The sequence below is a fragment of the Podarcis tiliguerta genome, assembly GCF_965153285.1.
Source record: "Podarcis tiliguerta genome assembly, chromosome: 4".
Taxonomy (NCBI): Eukaryota; Metazoa; Chordata; class Lepidosauria; order Squamata; family Lacertidae; genus Podarcis; species Podarcis tiliguerta.
The window spans coordinates 31,038,941-31,057,672 of NC_139537.1; the positions used below are offsets into that span (position 1 = coordinate 31,038,941).

The following is an 18,732-nucleotide window of genomic DNA, read 5'->3' on the forward strand; positions in this document are numbered from 1 at the left end:
GGTAATAATTACTGTAATTAATTAATTATTGGTATTGCTCTCACTTCACTTTCTTATGCAGGTATATTGCATCCTATGATATTAAAATCCCGGGTTTTCTCTCTTCCCTTCTGCACCTCCTCTTCTGGATTTTCATTATGCTGTACCTGTGGGTCTGCTACTTTTTCTGTTCTTAAAGAACACACACAGAAATCCTGGCTTGTCTTTTTGCCAGTTGACAACTCTTTATGCTTTCTGTTAAATGAATTAAATTAGATGATGAGATAGAATACAACATCCTGTCACAAGATTGTCTTTGTGATTTGTGCAAACAGTTGTGCAAACGATCAAAAGTGGCAGAGGCTCTCAGTCTGTCACAGTTTGGCTAACAACTGGGAACATGGAGTGGATAGATTCAGTTCCTGAGCTGCCAGTTGCCTATTCTTACATAGAGCTCTTCCTTTTCCCTCATTTTAGATTCAGCCAGGAGTCAGAATGTCCACTCTTGGCCAGCTGAAGTATAGGCAGCTGTGTGGCAGCTGCAGATGACTCAATCCAGCATGACCCCATTGGCAGTCTGTGGCTGCTGGACAGGAGGAAGGTTTCTTACACTTCCTTCCTCCTAGGGCTGGAAAGGGAGCAGCCTGTGGCCACCCATTAAGTGATTGTTAAACCTGCCGAAGCTAAAGTAGGCTCTGAATTGTCTGGAGGAGCTCTGCCGAGCAATGGCAAGATTAGAGAACTCTTGCCTTACTGTGAAACTTTCCCCCTTCTGTTGAGTCATCTTCCTTAGCACAACAGCAGTAAAACAGATATATTGGAACATATTTAAGACCGAGTACCATGGTTGTTCAAAAGGGGCAAGATAGCCCAAGAAACTCTACTGGCAGATTGGTGCTTGCTTGCTTGAACTATTTGCGCGTGTAGGTCCCCAGGCCACCCCTCAAATAACTTCACACATAACACGTAATTTAGTTTTGGTTTTTGGGCACTATTTTGGCCACAACTTTATTAAAATACAAAATCAGTGAGTGGTTGTTTAGACATTGGTTATGACTATCTGTCCCCCCGCCTGGGACAGAACTGGCATCCCGAGGTCCGATCGGTAGCCAGTAGAAGAGAAAGTCAAACTGGGGGGTCACCTGAGCTAAGCGTCGGACCCACGCCGCTCTCCCCAGCAGCTCCCCGAAAGCTTGCCTGCCCGGTCCTATAACAAGGATTCCCATAACAGGGATTGAGCGGCCCTAGGTCCCATAACAGGGATTCCCATAACAGGGATTGGGCGGCCCTGGTCCCATAACAGGGATTCCCATAACAGGGATTGGGCGGCCCTGGTCCCATAACAGGGATTGGACGAAATCATGGCAAGCCCCAGGATTCCTTTAACAGAATTCCCTTCATTGCAATAGGAGGGGCAGGCACCGCCTGTTCAGCCCCCTCCAACACCAGCATATTATAACCAATGCCTAACCGCAACCTTACAAGTTGTGACGAATTGCAGAGTAGTAGGCAAAAACCAAATGGCACAGCCAATCACCAAATGGCAAAATTCCTACTAGGCCCCTGCGCCAAGGCAGACGACCCCCATGACAGGCAAAGCAAGGTCAACCGGAAAAGAGGGCGGGTGGGCGGGTGATCCGATGCACTCTGCAAAGAGAAAGAGAAACCAGAGTGCACCAATATTTAAAGACTATGGTCCCACCCACTCAATTTGCAACATACAATTTGCCCCAGCAACCCGGTTATCCAATCACAGATGCCAGGCAATAACTATTAACCAGCCTGACAACAAGAGGCCTGGCCCGGTGGCCCACACCGCAACACGTGCTCTCATTTATTGGAGAACACGCTTTGCGCGTGTAGGTCCCCAGGCCACCCCTCAAATAACTTCACACATAACACGTAATTTAGTTTTGGTTTTTGGGCACTATTTTGGCCACAACTTTATTAAAATACAAAATCAGTGAGTGGTTGTTTAGACATTGGTTATGACTATCTGTCCCCCCGCCTGGGACAGAACTGGCATCCCGAGGTCCGATCGGTAGCCAGTAGAAGAGAAAGTCAAACTGGGGGGTCACCTGAGCTAAGCGTCGGACCCACGCCGCTCTCCCCAGCAGCTCCCCGAAAGCTTGCCTGCCCGGTCCTATAACAAGGATTCCCATAACAGGGATTGAGCGGCCCTAGGTCCCATAACAGGGATTCCCATAACAGGGATTGGGCGGCCCTGGTCCCATAACAGGGATTCCCATAACAGGGATTGGGCGGCCCTGGTCCCATAACAGGGATTGGACGAAATCATGGCAAGCCCCAGGATTCCTTTAACAGAATTCCCTTCATCGCAATAGGAGGGGCAGGCACCGCCTGTTCAGCCCCCTCCAACACCAGCATATTATAACCAATGCCTAACCGCCACAAGAGCTCTAACGCTCGCCGCCAACCACTCACAAACCCAACCAGGAACCCAATTTAGTAGCCACCACATCCAGCCAAACATCATTCCCCAAATCGGAGAGGTGCACTATATCTGCCCGGTAAAGGGCCTCAGCCTTAAAATTAATGTCTGGGTGCGAAATCACCAAACCACCCAGCTCCAATACCTTCACGCAAACAGCAGAGTTAATGCGCTTCCTGGCCCTTTCAGCGGCCTCCGGGCGGGAACACCGCGCCAGGTTTGCCTCTGCAACCAGTGAGACCAAATTATTCTCACTGAAGGTAATAAGGCTGCCAATGCCTCCAAATCCCTTTTGGATTGAGGTGCGCAAAGCAAGGCAATCAATAGTTGCCACATCATTTTTTCCCAGCTGCACCACTATGGCCATAGGGTGGGGAGGTCTGAGAGCAGCCGGTGACCAATCAGCGGCATAAACTCTCCCCATGACATTCCGCGTCTGGAAAACCATGACACTTGCACGTGCTGTGGGAGGCCGAGACACGCTCCCCTTGCAGACTGCCTCGCTCTGCTGCCAGCCCAATGAACGATGCTGTGTCCCACTATCCAGACGTGGACCAGCGTGGGATCTACAAGGGTTGAAACAACAAGCATTAGTACCAAACTCAGCATTTTGTTTCGCACATAACCCTTGAAAGCATACGATTTCCATCTCCCCAAATCCTTGATCCTGGTGGCTGAGAAGCCCCAATGGGCTGCCATAGTCGCTGCACCTATGCGAAAGGAATGAGGAGCGAAACCAGAGGCCGAGATCCCACAAGCAGAGATGGCCGTACGTATGACTTATGTGAACTGGTGTCGCGCCAAAGGGTGACCATTTTATTGCATGAGTAGGGGGCTGTCCTCAGGAGGTCTCAAGGCCAAGTACTTCCTTGCATCCTTGACCGGGAACGGGCCCACCTCCCCAGTCACTGGGAGGCGGACAACCTCCCCCCGACCCAGCTGGTCAGTTTGTGGAGTTGCGCACTACAAGTCTCAACTCCAAAAGGGAAACACATATATCCCGAAGGAGCAACCCACGAGAACCAGCAACTTCTAGAATCGAGCCAGCCCCCAGGGGAACGAAAAGCCAAATATTTCAGTATACAATAACAGGGCAAGGGCCCACCTTATCTGTGACTGGAAGCCCGATGATGGCAACCCTGCCCACTAGGTCTGACTTAGAGCTCCAGACACTTATGACAAGCTCCAAAGCAGATAAGGAAAAATCCAGAGGCAATAAGCCTCCAAACTCTCAGCCCCGTGCTGGCTCCAATTTCCCCAACCCTCAGTACACCAAAATTACAATGGAATACTGAAAGAAGTCTCGTCTGGAACTAGAACCAGGAGACAAATATTAACTTGTTGCGGATACTGCATAGGTCAAGATTGACCGGCTTCCTGCCTGCAGTCCTGTGAAGGCTGGAGCCTTTACCAACCTTCCGAGACCCTGCGCACGACACACTTTTAGGAGAGTCTCTGAAAAATTAAAGCTTTACTCCAGCAGACATTGCAGCGGACTGAATTCTGATAGTTTTAACAGTGCATCCGATCTGCAGCAGGTGGGCGAATTACTGCAGGTCCTGCTCAGAGAATGGAGGCAAGTTCCTCTGAATGGCCGAGGACTGCCAGCTAAACGCTAAGAAATCAGTCCAGGCCTCCTCATAAGACCTGAAAGCAGAAGGGGAAATGTAAGCTACTCCTCCTCTAAATTATCAATTGTTGCCAAAGCGCCACAGGAGCTCCAGAAAATCCGGCTATAGCTGGGCGTCCAGAGCCCAGGATCTGAAGCTCTCCAACTGAAAACGGGATATAGTGACAGTGAAAACAATAGATGATCCCGTAATAAAACGAGCAGAAACGCAATATTAAACCTTAAGCAGTGCAGCTGGAAAGCACATAAAAGGGGGGCGGAGACTGCCGAAGCATGAGGACCATTTTGCCAGGACCTTCACACTGCCTGGTTATCAGACCAAGACAGACCCGACGGTCCCTGTACTCCTCAGTCCAGATGTGCGCTGACACTACAATGGGGAAAACTCAAGAAAAGTTAGGTCACATGTGATTGCCTTGCCCTGCCAGGCTCAAGGCCACTGTACAGGATGATGAAGGGACCCTGGGCCATGAGACCACCTGGCCAAGCAGGAATGGAAGTGGCAGCCTGGAACAACCACCCTGCATGCCAATTTTATTTTATTTATTTATTTATTTTTTAAACTGACCTAGCAATGATAGAATCTGACAAAGCAACATTTGCTATCAGAGGAAGTATTACAAGAATAACGTCCTTCACGGCAAACAGCTTTTCCACAGGCAAGCAGAGGTATGAGCAACGGTATCCAGCTAGCCCCCAAATACGTTAAAGGGGCAGTGGAGCCACTGACCTATCCACTGGGAACACCCAGCTCCTCAGGGAATAAAAGGGGCGTACAGTAAGCCTTAGCAGAGGCTGATGTCACATGAACCAGCCAGTAAGATAATCCAAATAATGGTACCCCCAGTTAAACGAGTCTTGACTCGCAATGTTCAAACCAGAAAGGACTTGAGTGCTGCACAGCCTATAGCGCAACCCATTGGCATCGCCTTATATTGGCATCGCCTTATAAATGTAAGGACCATCCAATTAAAGCCCAACTACTTATAATCTAGAGGGTGAACTGGCAGCAGCCTAACAGCCAATTCAATATCGCATAATGTCAACCAGGCCCTCATCCAATTTGTTGGTAAGCTCAACTGCCTGATCCAAAGATGCATATTTCACGGAACAATTCCAGAGAGTCATTCACTGAGGTGCCTATGGGATGCGATAAATTATAAGGGGGATTATATGGGGCTTTCTTAGGGACGATCCCTAAAGGGGATAAATGAAAATAGGAATAGCAGGAGAATCAAGGGGATACCTCCATGCGTCCCAATGAAAGCTGCTTCCTAACCTTCTTACTTGCTACCACAGGTAGCTCTCTGACTGGCTTAGAGTTGCTGTGTTCTGAGCCACTGGCTGAAAAGCCAGAGGAATCCCAAACCTTGGGAAAACCCTTCCCACAAGCACAAAACCACTGACCCATCTAGATAACCTTTTAGCCAGGCTTTCAAGGAAGATATTTTTATGGAAATATGGGTGAGAGGTATCGAGTTATTGCTTGCTAGTCGCCAGCCCCCACTTGGGCAGAATGCCCTGCCTTGAGTTGCCACCATGATGTGTAAATTTACAGGGCCAACGCCGGCCAGAAACCCTAAAAAGTCCCAACAAAGCTGCTGCCGGGCCAGCTTCCTGCATACAGCTTAAGGTTCTATTGCTCAGGGAATTTCCATTTGAAATGTGGAGCTGCGCAAGTGGTCCACATGTCCCCGTCCCTGCGATCCTAGCAAGCTGAGGGGATAATGGCAGCCCTGCATCTAACGTTCCCATAGTGAATTGCAACTTAAAGAATAGTGGGGTGGAAGGGACCCTGAGGATGATCTAGTCCACTCTCCCACAAAATAATAATAATAATAATAATAATAATAATAATAATAATAACAATAACAATAATAATAATAATAATGGTGATGATGATCTATTTGTACCCCGCCCATCTGGCTGGGCTTGCTCAGCCACTCTGGGCAGCTTCCAACAAAAGATTAAAATACAGTAATGCAGCAAACATTAAAGGTTTCCCTAAACAGGGCTGCCTTAGATGTCTTCTAAAAGTCTGGTAGTAGACATCTGATGGATTACCGGCACCATACGCTGACCAGCTGAGCTATCCAGGATGGTCCCTAGAGACCCAGGTTTGACATACCTGCAAGGAGGTGTAAGCATCATCCCTGCTCCCCTTTTCCCTGCTCCTGGATCGCCACCTCTGAAGACGCTTCCTTCTGGAAGAAGGCACCTAGGGCATCAGCAAGTCAACCTCTGCAGGAGAAGCAATCTCTGGAGGCATCTGCAAAGGCTCTGTCATAGTCTGCAAAAAACACAGAGACTTAACAATTGCTGTACTGCTAACTGTAGCAGGCTTAGGCTTGAATGATATGTGCAGGCCGAGAAGGCCGTGAAGGCCTCCATGGTTCTGCTCTCTGCCTTTTTTGTCTCATTGCAATATTAAAGGAACTCAATATAGAGCTCCTGCCCAAGGCTAAATTAAAACTCGGCCAACAGCACTGCAATCACCCAAAATAAAGCCAACCTATGAGGATACTATAAACGAAAGTGATTCCAGGTAAGCTGGGAATTTACTGTACTGCTAACTGTAGCAGGCTTAGGCTTGAATGATATGTGCAGGCCGAGAAGGCCTCCATGCTTCTGCTCTCTGCCTTTTTTGTCTCATTGCAATATTAAAGGAACTCAATATAGTGCTCCTGCCCAAGGCTAAATTAAAACTCGGCCAACAGCACTGCATGCAACCAAAATAAAGCCAACCTTTGGGGATACTATAAACGAAGTGATTCTAGCTAGGCTGAGAACAGCCCTGACTAGCCCCACAATTAAACAGGCAAAAATGGGGGAAACCTCTTTGCAAAAGAAAGCCCCTAATGGGGGCTCTCTCCCTATTGGGAAAGGCAAGCCCAGGAGGATTATGCACAGGCAGCGCTCACAGGTACAGGGAGAATCTTCCCACAGGGCAGGGAAAGGGGTGGGGTGGGAAATCAAACAGGAAAAAAGGGGAATTAAATTAATTAAGGGACTAGAGAGGGGAATTAAATTAATTAAGGGACTAGAGAGGATTAAAAAGAAGGGGGGAAATAAAGAAATGTAACCAGACAATGAGAAGATTGCTCCTGATCCGATGCACTCTGCAAAGAGAAAGAGAAACCAGAGTGCACCAATATTTAAAGACTATGGTCCCACCCACTCAATTTGCAACATACAATTTGCCCCAGCAACCCGGTTATCCAATCACAGATGCCAGGCAATAACTATTAACCAGCCTGACAACAAGAGGCCTGGCCCGGTGGCCCACACCGCAACACGTGCTCTCATTTATTGGAGAACACGCTTTGGGGAGTATTTGGGTGTGGCCTTTCAGCCTGAAGTATCTGGCTTTCATGAAGAAGCTGTGGGCTTCTTCACCATTCCACCAAGCACAATTCCTATAGACAATATTTCTCCACAAGCTTCCATGCCCTGCTATTCCTGCTTTGAAAAAAAAAAACAAAAAAAAAAACCCCAAAAACCACCACATGATATAGGGTAACTTTTAGCCCAATGTGTGATAAGCATTTAGTGTCTAATCAGTTTACCTTGGCATTAACTTTTGTAGGCAACACAGAACATTTTGGCTTGTTTTTCTAGGCAAATATGATTTCTCCCTCTCTGCCCCACTCCCAGAATTTGTGGCCAAAAAAATTCCAATCATCTATACTTTTAAAAGGCATTCTCTCACACTTATTCCGGTTCTTTCATTAAAAATCATGTGTGTTATACTCAAGTTTGGTAGGTTCCAGTTTAGTTGCCACAGAAGATAAAAGCAGTAGTGGTAGATGACTATGGGGCATGATTTGACAGCTTCATTTAGCTGCTTGCTAGGACTTGCTCTGGCCCAGCTGTGTTTTTCCTTCTCCTCCCCCCCCCCCCCAATTATCAGCTCTTCCCTATTATACAATGCTTTTGACTTTTCCCCAAGTTGGTGGTGTGTGTCTGTAGTGTATTTTTAAGTCAGCTTATGATGTGGCGACATGTTTCTGTGGATTTAGGCCAATGCTTTAAAGTGTTTTTAATGTAATCTATTTTTTTTTTTTAATCTTGAGTTGCATGCTCTGCCACAGCGGCACCCAAAGTGATATACAACATCAATGGCAATTTAACTGTCAGTTGTTGTTAGCTGCTCTTGGTAGCCAGAATTATTTTAAGAAAATCTGACCCCAAACCACAGCTTGGCTCATTCCTAATATTTGAAATGAAACCGCCTTCCTCTGTCGCTCCACTTGTTTTGCTCCACTCAAGCAGAAATGGATATAAAAATAAAATGTTTAAAACAAGCGTTTTGAAATAAATTCAGACTTGCTGCATTCGAATATTTGCATATTAGAGTTCTGTATCTTTTTCGAAAGACCCTGTTCTACTGACAAATTAACAGACTATCAATTGCCCAAGTTCAAGCTTCACTTCATTTTAAATGGGTAGAATTACTTACTCAAATTACTTGACATTTGATTTAGGATCAGAGATAATTTTGATTTTAAAGGTGGATGCAAAAACAACACACAGCATGAGAAAGAGATAAAGACTGGTGATGATAGGATTATGCTCTTCAGTCCACATACGACTGTTAATTTCAAAATTTAAAATAATTTTATTCTACATTACTTTAGATACCATTCAAATTTCCAAAGCAAGTAACTTCCATTTCTTTTTTTTTTTATATGAACTGTCAATCAGATTCTAATTAGTTACAGTTGGCACAGCAGCTCATGGGGATCCAGCTTAAGGGTTTGGCACACTTAGAAGAACATAAAACTATTGTGCCGGATAAAAATTTCCTTGGTGTAGCTTGCAAAAGAGTTTTGTTCCTATTTAGGTCAGGGAGATTTTTCATATTTTGGGGGTTAGTTTGATTATTAGTTTGCACCACTGTTGGGAAGGATCCAGGTGTCATCCTTACTGCTGCTTTAGCACAAGCTACCAACACTATTGAGTCTATAAAATGTATATGGTGCTGTAGTCTAAACCACTGAGCCTCTTGGGCTTGCCGATCAGAATGTCGGCGGTTCGAATCCCCGCCACGGAGTGAGCTCCCGTGCTCTGTCCCAGCTCCTGCCAACCTAAGAGTTTGAAAGCACGCCAGTGCAAGTAGATAAATAGGTACTGCTGTGGCAGGAAGATAAACAGCGTTTCTGTGTGCTCTGGCTTCTGTCACGGGGTTCCGTTATACCAGAGGTGTTTTAGTCATGCTGGCCACATGACCTGAAAAGCTGTTTGGGGACAAACCCCAGCTGCCTTGGTCTGAAAGTGAGATGAGCACCGCAACCCCATAGTCGCCTTTGACTGGACTTAACCATCCGGGGTCCTTTACCTTTACCTTTTATATGGCCCCAGACATGTTCTGTAAGGACAGCTGAAGAATATTTATGCAGACAGATAGATATCACGGAGCAGGTTGAGATTCTGAAGGCAGACGTAGTGGCCTTGGAATAGGGCAAAACTGCATGGAATGCTCTTAAAACTGTTGGGACTTACAGCCTGCACGATGGTAGCTAAAACAGCAATGGATTCTGCAAGGGTGGCCCCAGTCCTAAATATGTTTATTTGAAAAAGAGTGTCACTGAAGACATTAAGATTTAATCCCAAACACTTTTTTAAAAAGCAGTAGCTGATGAAATTGTGCTGCTTCATGCATGGCATTTTCCCTAGAAGTGTGTATTCTGATGCCAGCCACAAGCTTCCCAGTGAGCAGACAACTGTATATATGTGAGCAGACGTATATGATATTCTCTGATGATTTTTCGCAAATGCTACTGCAAGGGAGAAAAACACAATTGCAAATGACCAGTTTGAAACTAATATAAGCTCAAGAAATCTTAACAAATGACTGTCTCTTGATGCTTAAAAAACAAAAAAACCAGGAATAGAAATTTGAGCTGGATGCACATCTTGGTTCTCCAAAGAGAAACTGTTTAAATAATGTATATTCTGTAGAGGAGTAGGGGTTGCCTGAAGCCTGTTTATTAGTTAATAACCTCCTCCTACCTCCCAGCACTAATCTTGTAAAGATCCTGATTTAATAAATCCAAGAAATTATTAAATAAACTAAGTATTTTATATTACTTGTCCTCTTTGAATCCAAATTGCAATACAACAGAATTACATTTTATAAATAACACCTTTCGTACTAGCACCACAGGGCATGGTACAAAAGAATCTAAATAGAACATGAATGCTGTAATCAAATGCAGACCCCAGGAAGGCAGATTGAAAAGGCATGTTGCTGGTTAGAGCAACAGACAGGGTAAGTATAGAGGGTCACAGCAGAAAAGTTGGTTTCAAATACAAGTGCACAATAGAATGAAAATTGTTTGCTTTCCTATTCCAAAACATGACTGATGCCTCTCATCTAAATGACCCAGTTTTATATATACAATGATTTAGGAAAGGGAGTTCAGGGACATAGGGTAACCTTTGTATTTTTCTCCTTCGTTTTCTTTATTCCTATCTTTAAATTATAAGTGAACAGGGGGCTTTTTCTCCATGGGTTGATAAATCATATCTTCTTGATGGTGGTTTTGGGATTCCTTGGTGAAGCTTCTTCCAAATCTTTCCTGGCCCATTTTGGGCAGGGCAGGTGAGGAGGGCAGCTTTCCCCTTCCCTTTTTTGCAATATGCCTTTTCTAACATAGCTCAATAGGTAGAGCATAAGACTCTTAATTTCATCATGGAACCCAAGGTAGTATTCATAGGGTTTCCAGAAAGTTTCCCATTCAAACACTGACCAGGCCCAGGCATGTGCCTTCAGACCATATCCTGTTAACTGTTTCCCACGCAAAGGAGTGCAGCAAATCATTAAAAAGGTGAGGTAGCATATTTCATTTAAAATGCAAATATTTTATCTTGGTGCTATAAACGTCTTGATAATAATGCAAAGCTCTTCCATGCTCTCTCTCTCTCTATTCTTTATCTGGTAGGTAAAGTCCGTAGTTCATTTTGTTTCAGTTGGTTATACCGGAAGAAAGAACATTCTGCATGTTCAATATTCTTAAAACATATTTTTCAAGGAAGTAGACAGGGCAGACTTAAACGTATCCTATTAATACATTTCTCCTATTCTTTGACACATAGGAAACCATCTCTACCAAATATTTCTATTAGGTTCTACTCGCTAATGGCTGCCTTGCCCTGGTTACTATGAAAGTTTGCTGTAGCCTTGAGTTGTGATATTATTGCTGTTACTCAGTTCTATGAGGTGAAAAAAGAGTGCTTGTTATAATAAAAAGAGGCTCTAATTGTTGGGTCATGAGTTAGTGCAGTGCAGAGTGTTTCATTGTGAAATATTCCCAAATCTGGTTTTTACTATGTAATTTTGGGTCAGATTAAGGGGACTACTGGTAGAGCATATCCTTTGCATGCAAGAAGAGCCCCAGTTTCAATTCCCGGCATTTGCACTTAAAAGGATCACATCAGACTGCAGCAGAGGAAGAGAAAGGAAGCAGGGATATCACATCAATTCTTTTGAGGCACCAGCTGCCTTTGGTTCTCCCAGATCCACCACTTTGCAGCAGCCATTTGAACAGGTTGTAGCAGAGAGAGAGGAGATGAGCAAGACTGTTTTGCGAGCTCTACTGAGAAGCCAGGTGCCTTTAGCTTTCCTCAAGCAGGCTGCAGCAAAGAGAAAGATAGGAGGCAAGGAGTGGTTTGCTTTTCATTGAGCTATAAGCTGCTCTAGAGCTTTTTTGGCTAAAAAGTGGAATACAGATGTGTCGAAATGAATAGCCAGTGGTTTACATGCCTGAAAGACCCTGGAAAGCTGCCATCAGCCAGAGGAGACTGCATCGAGCCCTGTCAATGAATAGTTTGACTTGGGATAACTCAGCTTCCTATGTTCATGCAACAAACCATTAATGTGTAATAGCAAGTATATACCAAAGGTACTTAGTTTTTATTTATTTCAGTTAATAACCAGTTGGGAAGGAGGGAAGAAAACGAAATATTATTTATTGATTTTGGAACCCAGCACACCTTAACAGAAAGCTTTATGAGGCAGCTCAAATACAGTGGTACCTCTGGTTACAGATATAATTCATTTCGGAGTGCCATGCACACCCAGAAAAATCCATAACTAGAGGCGCCACATCTAACCCTAACTCTGAAGTATACACTTCCAGGTTAGCTGCGGCTGTAATCCAAATATTCCGTAACTTGGAGGTTACGTAACACGAGGTACCACTGTATATGAAATAAGAAAAAGGCCCATAACAAAAAATTGAGAAAAGCAGCATCAAATCATGTTAAAAGCAACAGGAAAAAGCAGCAGTTCTAGATGTTTTCCAGAATGCATTAAAGAAAGCACACAATGAAGATTTCGAGGAAGAGCAGAGACAAGGTGCTAGGCACAATAAGTCCCTGTCCCTTCTTACCAACTACCCTACATAGTCATTGGAGTACTCTGAGCAGGACCCTGTGTATGGCCTCCGTGCCACTATAAATTAGATATAGGAATGATGTGATGTGGAGATTATCTGTGGGGTAGCGGTGACCATATTCCATGCAGAAAAACAGCCTGTAGCACAGAGCATCTGTCATGTGGATGTAATTCCAAGGAGCCCCCACCTGGTGACCATTTTGTGTGCAATGAACATATGTGGTGGTTCTTACCTCCTGCTGATTAAGATAGTTTCTCTGGGAAGGTGAAATTATGGGCAGCTAAGTACAGCAGAATTTGCACAGCCGCTTGAAACATAAGCACAGTCAGTGCACTGCATATATCCAAAGGGCAAATGATTATCGGTTCCTAGTTTAATAGGACAGATCTATCATGTATCATAAATATTGATGAAGAACGTGTGATGCTGCAGGCGACACAAATATTAAACTATTTACAGTAGTTTTCAAAAAGGTGTGCAAGTTTTAAAGGGCAGAATTTTCTTCGTTGTTACTCACTATTGTCTCTGGCCATTAAGATTCCAGGTATCCACATGGTGATCATGTGAAGAAAAGAAATAGGTCTCATTTTGTAAATGAGGAACTGGAAGAGACATAAGGCACTTAGCTCATTTTGGCAAACTTCTTACTCTGGAGTTGTCCTGTTCAAACCAATGGTACTAAATTAAAAATAAATAATAATAATAATAATAATAATAGATTCAGGTTAGCAAATCACGGGTTTTCTTGAGGGAAGTGGGAAACTGGTTGGGGAGAATTTACCCCCAACCCTCAGGCATGCAAGGGCAATACTTTATATACACAATACTATTTTTCTGTTGACTGTAAAAGGGTTAGAATATATTGAAAAAGCGTTTGTAAAATGAGCCCCCTCCCCAAAAATAAAACAACAACCCAGCAGAGTATGTGCTAAATTACTACAATCTGAAATTGAAGATTCAGAGAAATCTCGACCATGTACGAAGGGACATCTTTATGCTAAGCGACTCTTTCTGTGGCCTTGTGTGACACATACATCTCACATATGTTTTCAAAACAGTCTCCAAAGCAAATACAGTACCTAGCGTTGAGCTGTTTTATGGCTTGTTGATTACTTTTACTTAATTAGGTATGAGCAAACTGGTCTAATGTTGAAGAACAAATCCCCTGAACCAGTGTGCAAACAGTGCAGATAAGGGGGGGAAGATAGGGCCTTCTAAAGCAGTCTGCTGTTTTAAAGGTAGATGAAATATTTAGTGGCAGCAGCAGGAGAAAATGAAATATGAGATCTTGCATCCCAAGTTATTTGTGACCTGTTAAAAGACAAGCTGCAAAGCACCTTTACCAAATTAAAACTTTAAAGAAGGGCACAAATGGGAAATGTCAGCACACTGAAGGAACGTGATTGCCCTCCTGTCTCTTATTGTTATGTGAATTGGAGCTGTGACTGCAGCACCATAGGTGATAGCAGAAGAAATGACATGATTCCGATTCTCTTTTTAGCATGTTGGAATCCCAAAGAGGGGAAGCAATATCTTTCCCCTTTTCCTTTAGTTGTCATCCTGGAAAGCTATCTAGGTTTGCTTAGCTAGCATGGTGTAGTGGTTAAGAGCGGTGGATTCGTAATCTCGTGAACCGGGTTCGCTTCCCCGCTCCTCCACATGCAGCTGCTTGGGCTAGTCTCACTTCTCTGAAGTCTCTCAGCCTCACTCACCTCACAGAGTGTTTGCTGTGAGGGAGGAACATTGTTTGGAGATTATAGCCGCTTTGAGACTCCTTAAGGGAAGTGAAAGGTGGCATATCAAGTCCAAACTCCTCCTCCTCCTCCTCCTCCTCCTCCTCCTCCTCCTCCTCCTCCTCCTTCTTCTTCTTGAAACTCTGCACTGCTCTGATTGTGTTTACTTTCTCTGGCCTCCATCTATGACACATTCATTTGGAAATAAATCTCATTATTACTGTTTGCAGGTAAGGGCACTTCCAACTGAGCATGTTGGTAGGAGATCATCAGTCTGAATCAAAGTACCAATTACTCATGAGCCACACGTTTGGAAGTAGAGGTCACTATGCCAATCACTGCTAGTTTAGATGGACTAATTGGACAAAAGGTCATCACCACCAGTGTGGTATAGTGGTTAGAGTGTTAGACTAGGACCAGGGAAACCAGGGTTCAAATTACTGCTTGGTCACAAAGCTCACTGGGTGATATTGGGCCAGTCACTATCTCTCACCCTAACCTCCCTCACAGAATTGTAAGGATAAAATGAATTTTGGGGTGGGGGTGGGGAGGAGAACCATGTAAGCTTCATAGAGCTCTTTGGAGGAAAGGTATAAATAATAACTTAATGATGGTCCCAAAACCGTACCATAAATTTTATCTTAATTTTGTCCATGAATGATTTGAGATGCATTTCCTGATTACCTGCTAGCATAGAGTGCTTCCAGACTCATGTTTACTCTGAGAGTAGTTCTCATGTTTCTTCAGCATCCACACAGCATCATTGGCATAAAAATGCTGTCTCACATTTATTTCCTATTTAATCTGGATTTGCCATTTTTCAGGAATATCTGATAAGTACAAATACCCTATTGCCAATGGCCTGAGCCATAGCTGAAAATGTACTGTATGTGCTTAGAAACACAGTTTCCATAACTTTCTTAGCTCCAAACAATAAGACAGCAATTGCAATAATCCCATGGTTGGACCAACATGTCATAAAATCCCAGACACAAGTCTTCTTACTTTTTAAAAACTTTTCTTCACGCTTTGGAACTTCAGAACAATAGAAAAAAGTGGAATACATGTTGCCTTGTTACTATGATGTTAACCTGGTTGAGCATCATAAGTGCAAGAAGGACACAGATATAGGCAAAATGTTAATTAAATAGTTGGGCACCAAAATCTGAAGAAGGTTGAAAATAATTAGAAAACCTGCTTCCATTCTTTCAAAGTCTGGTTGACCCAATAGTTTCTGGTATCTCACTGCCTGATATTCCTCTTTCTGTTTACACATGCTCTATAATAGTAAATAATAAATACTCAGAATGTCAAGGCTGTTAATTTAATTTTGTAGTGTTTATGTATATTATACACAAAGGGCCAAATTATATTTATACCCATACCAAAATTATTATTGAGGCATTGTAAGTTCAAAATCCACGTAGCCTAATATGAACTTTCATTTGGTAGCATTGGCTCTATTTCTAAGTTCTGAGGTTAAAAATATTTTCTCAAAACTCAGTTTCTCCTACTTTAGGTTCTTACTCATTCTTCCCTCCAGTGCTTTTTAAAGAACAATCATCAGTTTTTATTTCAGTGAAGTAAAACTTGACTCGCTTGTACTGTATATAAATTGTCTCCTAAGTTCGGAAACGTAATGATCCCAATCCAGCTAAAGTTAATTGTGCTCAAGGCCCATTAATAACAATAGGATTTGTTAGCCATTACTCACTTTTTCCAGTCTTTCCATGGGATAGTCAAGATTAACTTTTACTTTATCAGGGTGCTATCAAACAAAGGGTAAAGATGAAATCTCAGCACCTAAATTCTCCAAGGCTGTGTTCTCCTTTTGCTATGGATTCTTTTATCTCATGCAGCCTAAGGATGTTTTCAATCTGCTTGGGAGGAGGGGACTAACCACCTTGCTCCTTGAGGATGTGAGAATCTTAAGTTTTTTACGGTATTATTATGTTTATGTTTACTTATACCCCGCTCTTTTCCCCTGACATGCACTCAAGGCAGCTTAGCGCTAAAAATAATAATTAGAAAACAGTTCAACATTAATAGAATATAAGATCTATTAAAACATATAGATCATTACAAGAAAAACATCACAGTACCAGCCCTTTCCTTAAAAATGGTCAGGGTACAACAGCATTTATTTGGACTCGCTGATGGTAGTCTATCACTTCTGCAGATAGCTCAGCCCACACTGGGTAACACATTGCTCATATTAAGGGCACATACTAGGAACAGAAATTATATAAGGTCAGGTGGGTCCCTATGAGTTCCTCAGATTACCTATTCTGTGCTTGAAAGTGCCCTCCTACCCTTTGTGAAGATGGTGCTGCAGAGTGGTGGAAGTCGGCCCAACAGTTCATTCTGCTTGCAAACTACCCCACGGAATAAAGTGGTTGGTCCCTGTTGTCCCCAGTACAAGATCACTCCCGCAGCAGCAGCTTTTAGTGTCCTGCCCTACATTCTCCGTATCTCTGTCCACCTAGGTATTGTGTACCCCCTTTGCATGATCTAAAACCAGTACCGTCTGCACAATTCTTCCAAAGCAGTTGACATTTAACCACTGTGCTTAGCCTATACTTACCCCTGTATTCAAGCAATTCTGAATTGTGACTGAACAATTGATACATTAAAAAATAAATAAAATTCCCCGAATGGGCCGGATTTGGAGATGGGAAGGGGGAGGGCACGTTATCATTACTTTCTATAGTTATCTGTCCTCTCCTGTCCCTTGCCTTGAACTTCACAAGTCCTAGATCGGCAAAGTGGAATTTAAATACATTCATTGCTTGCGTGATTATTAGGGCTAAAGCAATTAAGTTAGTAGGCTGTTGAATTTGGACAGTTTGTTTTCCTACTGAAAACTGCATGAACCTCCCAGCATTGTTTGTTTTTATAGTTTCTTCCTTTCTCTGTCTCTCATATACACACACTCTTTCTTTCCTTCTCTCTCTCCCCCCCCACCCCCCGCTCTGAATTTCAGAGACGCTGTTTCGAGAGACATGGTTGCGTCTCTGGTGTTGTATAAAATGCTCCATCAAGAGGCAATAATGTACATTCCTCTGGCAGGACAGAATGGGCTTTGCTTTTTTTCTGTTTATTTATAAGACATTTCCTCTAAGTTAGTGGAAGTTTGATCGTTAAGAGGCTCCAGTGATTTTCCTTCCCACCTCTCCCCTCCCTAAGTTCTCTGCCTCAGCACTCCCTGTGGATCCTTGTGAACTCAAAAAGCTGAGGCTGGCGAAGCAGCCAAGCCTTGTCACTCTCAAGAGGCAGAGAGGCTCCTTCGTCATCACTTGGAACAGGAACTACAACCGTGGTGGTGAGTGATGAGGATTCAGATATTGTGAGGTGGCTGCAGCTATTGGTGCTTCCGAAGCAAAGCAGGAAATAAAATACTTGTTTTGTTTTCTTATCACACTAGAGTCTGAAGATTTTAGCAGCTTTTACAGAGCTGAGAAAGCTTTACACTACATTAATTGCTAGTGACAGACCAATCAATATTGTTTAGGTTGACTTTCGCTTGCAATGGTGGGTTTTCCTGCTGTCACCAGTGGGTGTCAGCCTTGGCAGTAGCTAACAAGGTGCTTGTAGGAGACACGAGTGTGCTGTTGGAAGGGGTCGGGAAGAAGAGAAAATGTTAAATCCTTCCCTTGGATTCTTTGTCTGGCAACTTTTCATGCCTGTGTTTCTGAGCATTTACATTATGCTCTGAATACCTGATTGCCCAGCCAAGCAGAAAAGGAACTCTCCAGTGAATGCATAGTAAAAGAAAATGCTTCTATAAAAGCAACCTTTGGGAATAAGAGGGAAAAAGTAGTTCGTTTATAGATCGGAGTTCCTCTTTTTTTTTTTTTTTTTTTTGCACATGAAGGGTTTTTTAAAAAAATAAAATAAAATTAACTCTTCACCCTTCTGTTCTTTTTCCTTATAAGATGATATGAATAATTCACACGTGAGGCTTTGTGGGAATCTTCTATGCAGACGCATGCTTGGCACCTGTATTTCTCCCTGCAGGTTCAAAAGCAGATGGAGGAAGGGATTTTGAGTAGGAAAAGGTGAGAGGGTTGCACAGCCGCTTCCCCTTTCGCCTGCTCATCCACTCAAATTTGCCGCCTTAAATGCTTGCTTCATTCTTCTTCTTCTTCTTAAACACACACATTTTGAGTCTGATACATGTGCTAGTTTTGCAACATCTAGTTTGGCCCATAAAAACATGTTCAGACCTATAAACGTTGTGAAAACTTTGACATAGCCAAACCTTAAAAAATAAAATACATGGAGTGATTTAATTAAAATTCTTATTCAGAGGCCAAGCAATTAAAAAATACCTATTGCTACATAGAAAGCTGCCTTATGTCAGCTAGTCCAGCTAGCTCAGCATTGTTTACTCTGACTGGCAGTAGAGCTCCAGGATTTTTTCTCATTCCTGCCTGGAACCTGTGGCCCTCTGCACGCAAAGCAAATTCACATCAGTGTTTGCAAATGTGGAACAGACAGGACAAATTTCATGTTCTATTTAGCTAAGAGGGGGAAAAT

General features: G+C 43.3%; 1 protein-coding gene across 45 annotated transcripts in view; it reads left to right on the plus strand.

The window, feature by feature from the left end:
• The window catches only part of ZBTB20 (zinc finger and BTB domain containing 20), a 500,505-nt gene that overhangs the window by 278,003 nt on the left and 203,770 nt on the right, over window positions 1–18,732 (plus strand). For 2 of the 45 annotated variants that reach the window (XM_083437074.1, XM_083437098.1), the window contains one exon: window positions 17,380–17,515. The exons of 42 other annotated variants lie outside the window; for them this stretch is intronic. The gene's annotated coding sequence lies outside the window, so the exon portion shown is untranslated. Of the gene's footprint in view, window positions 1–17,176; window positions 17,516–18,732 lie in introns of all 45 variants that reach the window. One more of the 45 variants, XM_083437072.1, reaches the window with a different exon arrangement.